General features: G+C 38.0%; 1 protein-coding gene across 2 annotated transcripts in view; it reads right to left on the reverse strand.

Annotated features, from left to right (window-relative positions):
• The window catches only part of LOC144980856 (protocadherin-19-like), a 130,492-nt gene that overhangs the window by 52,659 nt on the left and 72,833 nt on the right, over positions 1-5,000 (reverse strand). The gene's annotated exons all lie outside the window — the stretch shown is intronic.

Raw genomic sequence — 5,000 nt, forward strand, 5'->3', positions numbered from 1 at the left:
GATAAGCTCGAGAGGGGAAAAAAAAAAAAAAAAGAGAGAGAGAGAGAGAGAGAGAGAGAGAGACATATAGAGAGATAGACATAGAACGATAGAGAGAGAAATAGAGAGAGAGATTCAATGAGATGCTGGAAAGAGATGGATAGATAGAAATATAGATAGAAAAGCTCAAGAGGGAGAGAGAGAGAGAGAGAGAGAGAGAGAGAGAGAGAGAGAGAGAGAGAGAGAGAGAGAGAGAGAGAGAGAGAGAGAGAGAGAGAGAGAGAGAGAGAAAGAGAGAGAGAGAGAAAAGACAACTAAAGAACAAAACAATACAAAAAACACAACATAAGAACCCTTCGCTTTTGCGATTCAAGCAAAAGGTAATCACATCACCACTTAATTATGGACTTAAATCGTTAAAATAATACATAGGTATGTATCATCATCATCATCATCATCATCATCATCATCATCATCATCATCATCATCATCATCATCATCATCATCATCGTCGTCGTCGTCATCATCATCATCATCATCATCATCATCATCATCATCATCGTCGTCGTCATCATCATCATCATCATCATCATCATCGTCATCATCGTCATCATCATCATGTATTATATAACTGCCTGGTTTTTATTGTTAAATTCCGTCATCTTCAGGACGGAAAAAAATAGTAGGGATCGACGTGTACATATATGCAGGTCTGACATCCGAACCCACTTATGGGCCTAGTTTAACATTTTTGTAATGGACAATATTTTGAGTCATTTTTTTGGAGATTCCTTTTATAGTTGCATAGTTGAGTCCTTGTAAAAGGCTCTTTACTCACATTGTCTCACCGTATTCAGGTGTAAAATGAGTACCTGACCGTTAACAGCGATGTCTATGTCCGAAACAATATGTAATATCGCCAAACAGGCGTCATGTCATGTCTCATCCTACATGTTAAGTGTTGCTGTTGGCAAGGGACCCCTTTGTAAAGCTCTTTGAGCACGTTAAGTGGATAGTGATCTATATAAAAGCTCAATTTTTAAAACCCTCTCTTTACCATCTTTGGAAAATCATCATGATGCAACCGTCACTTTTCTCATCCAGATTTAATTTCTTTTTGCTATAGCTATAAAAACTTGACATGTTGTAATAGAGTTCATATTTTCAAACAATATTATGTATAGAATGTGCTTGCTGCTTTTCAGTTTGAGTAAGAAATGTCTGTTTTTGTGTAGGTGGGTGTGAAGTTTTGGGGAAAATCTTCTGAAAATGACTGGTAAGGAGAGGGTTAAAGGAGAAGACGCCAATGGTTGAGAAATGGATACTTTATATTTTACAACATGACAATTTTTGGGGGGATATGTTCGAAATGTTTTCACACACGCAATTCTGAATTCAAACCGACGTGTACATATATGCAGGTCTGGCATTCGAACTCGATTATGGGCCTAGTTTAACATTGTTGTAATGGACAATATTTTGCGTCATTTTTAAAAAGAAGTCCATTACAACAATGAGCCCATAATGAATTGGGTTACCAGACCTGCAAATGAGTGGACGTCGGGTATAATAAATTCCAAGGACGCCGAATATGTAGTAATTAATTGATAAAGATAGCAAGAAAAAGGGAAGCCATTCATTATGAAGACCATAGAAGGAAGACGCGAGAGACTCTGTTAAGCTGAAAGGAGTTAAACGAAAGAAAGAATGTTAATTATATATGTATTATGAATATTTACTAATCAATTGAATTGAAAAAGCATGACACATGAACTACACATAAACAACATCAACACACGACATGTACAGTGGAGCACGCATTCCTCGTCTTCGTATTCCTCATTCTCACGCATTCCTCGAACCAATCTCAATTTATCCAAAAAAATAATAAATGGAACGAAGATGACGTCACTCGGGTCTCTGTTATTGTTTTTACCATTCTCGTTTATGAGTAATTTTCACTAAACTGTATTAAACAGACTATAAACATTCAAGGTCACACATAGTTTTGTGTGTTGGTCTGTTATACTTCCGGATGACAATGTTGTGAGCTTCTTAGCCAAGCGCATAATATCTATAGATGGAACGAAATTGACGTCTCTCAGCTCTTTGTTGTTGTTGTTTTTAGACAGCAATTTTAACGATTCGTTCTCACTAACTTTATTTTATCAATCAGATTATAAACGTTCGAGGTTACACACATTGTTGTGCGTTGCTACGCTAAATCCGGCTAGCTAAATGCATAGCATCAATACATTTCTCTGTAATATGTGACTCTCCGTTTCAAAATGGTATTACATATATGTCAGGATGAATCAGAGCCCGAAAAGTGCGGCTATGTGGTCGAGTGGTATTAGACTCGCTTTCGGATCGGAGGGTCCTGGGTTCGAGCCTCGCTCGGAGCATAGTTGAGTCCTTCGAAAAGGCTCTTTGCTCATATTCTCTCATCGTACTCGGGTGTAGAATGAGTTCCTGACCGTTAACAGCGTTGTCTCTGTCCAAAAAAAAAGCATTATCTCCTAACAGGCGTCATCTCTCGTTCTATATGTTACGTGTTGCTGTTGATCATGGACACCTTGTAAAGCGCTTTGAGCACGTCTAGTGGATATTGCTCTATATAAAAGCTCAATTAAAAAAAATAAATGTATTTTTGCTTTTACTGATTCCTGGTCCTAAATTATATCCTATTTTGTCCAAGCCAGTACCAGATATTCGTACGTGCCGTTTGTTTGTTTGTTTGTTTGTTTTTAAGGGTTTTACGGCGATATTAGGAATAATGATGAGTTTTCGGGCCCAATCTTTAAATACTCGTTTTTACAGGGTACGGAAATTAAACGGTTTTAAGTTTGTTTTGTTTTTAAGGGTTTTACGGTGCTTTCAACACATTAAGATCATATCAGCGCCAGTAAAAAAAAAGAAGAAAATGTGACAGTAATAAGGTCTAGCGTTACAAATAAAGCACCCATGAAAAGGTACGAGAAAGGGGAATTGGTTCAAATAGGAAGCAGATGTGGATTCCAAGAGCACGCTATCAAAGTACTTAGTTTGAGATCACCTAAAAGTCTAATCCAGACACAAGCACAGGTCCCAACTAAGAGGAATACACTCAAATATTTACAAATCACATATAATATATAAACAAACCATAATACAGTACATGGCAGAGAGATGATTTACAAGGAAAAAAAATATCACCTCCCAAAACTCTAACTATATAGATGACTATTTCCCTCTCAGCCAGGGTATCCGGCCAGGGCCAGGACAAAACCAAGTAATCTCATTCCAGCAAGACAAAGACAGAAAGCAAGTTGGAAAACAGATACAGGAGGATAGAAGGCACAGTAAGTACCTCACTGCCCACTATGGGAGGTCAGGAACCCCACCCAGGCACTGTAGATATAAACATTCACACATATAGACACACATACACACATAAACATAATTTCGCACTGACATATTATAAATACACCAAGATGGCAGACTTGCCCAGTACTCTGAACCCCCCCCCCCCCCCCCCCCCCCCCAACCCAACAACACGTATTTAAAAATTTGGCAAGAAAACTCGTCTTTCAATTGTCGCTCGTTTAACTTGACATTCATCTTGTCGAAAACTATCAAACCTGAGATTTCTTTTTATAAATATAAATCCGGACGAAGTGGGGGGGGGGGGGGGGCGTGGTTCCGGTATAGATGACTGGTAGAGTTCTTGCTGTGTGCGGCATAGCGGCGAGTGAAGAGGACTGCCATTAAATAGGAGGGGAGATAATAGCTGCTATGATGAAAAAGCCGGTTGGACGATGGAGGTGATTATGTGGACACGGGTGACTTGACTTGACTTCCCCTATACAAGGAATGAAGTTAAGAAAGAAGAGAGGGACGGAAGGGAAGGGGGGGGGGGTGCTAGAGAAGTTAGTTTGTGCTGATTGTCCCCCTTTCTCATATGTCTTTTCCCCCCCCCCCCTCTCTCTCTCTCTCTCTCTCTCTCTCTTTTGTTAGTCTCTGTTTGACTGTCTTTCGTCCCCTCTTCCTCCCCCCCCCCACTTTCTCTCTCTCTCTCTCTCTCTCTCTCTCTCTCTCTCTCTCTCTCTCTCCCTCCCTCTCTCTCTCACACAAACACACACACATACACTCTCTCCCCCCTCCCCTCTCTATCGCCACTGTTTGTTTATCTATATTTTTGCGTTAACTCTGACAGTCTTGATCGAATTGTCTTATGTTTCGTGTTTGGTAAGATGCCAACGTTAATTCTATGACATAAATAAATACATATTGACAAGCATGAAGTAGACTCCAGATAAGATAACCTCGCTTAAGGTAAACTTTTGTTTAAAATGAACATTTCGTCCGGTCCTTAAACAAGCCAGCTAATCAAAGTCTTGATTTAATATACACAACGTCTCAGGCTTGGTCAGGTTTAAATTAATTGTTCTCTCCTAATATTGGTCTTCTTTATTCACCTCCGTACGCCATACCACCCCCCCCCAAATAAACAAAAAAAAAAAACAAAAAAAAATAAAAAATAAATAAAACAACCAAAATGTAAAATACACAAAAAACCCTCCAAAAAAACTCAACAAGAACAACAACCAAAAAAAAAATAAAATAAAATCAGAGCAAAACAAAACAAACAAACAAATGACAACAAAAAATAGTTTCTAGTCAAATAAAGAACAAAAAACAAAAACAAAAACAAAACAACCAAAAAGTAAAACACACAAGAAAAAAACCCTCCAAAAAAAACAAACAAACAACAACAACAACCAAAAAAAAAAAAACAAACCAAAAAATCAGAGCTAAACAAAACAAACAAACAAATGACAAAAAAATAAATAGATTCTAGTCAAATAAAGAATAAACAACCTCAACTCCCAAATATGCCCAATTCTGACCCCCCCCCCCCCCCAAAAAAAAAAAAAACAAAAAATAAAATAAAAAAACAAAAAAAACAAAACAAAACAAAAAAACCAACCAAACAATCATGGAAGCATCCAAATTTATGACAAGACTATGTCGTGTGCATC

Source organism: Berghia stephanieae, chromosome 10, assembly GCF_034508935.2.
Source record: "Berghia stephanieae isolate SIO BIC M18660-M18661 chromosome 10, UCSD_Bste_1.3, whole genome shotgun sequence".
NCBI lineage: Eukaryota > Metazoa > Mollusca > Gastropoda > Nudibranchia > Aeolidiidae > Berghia > Berghia stephanieae.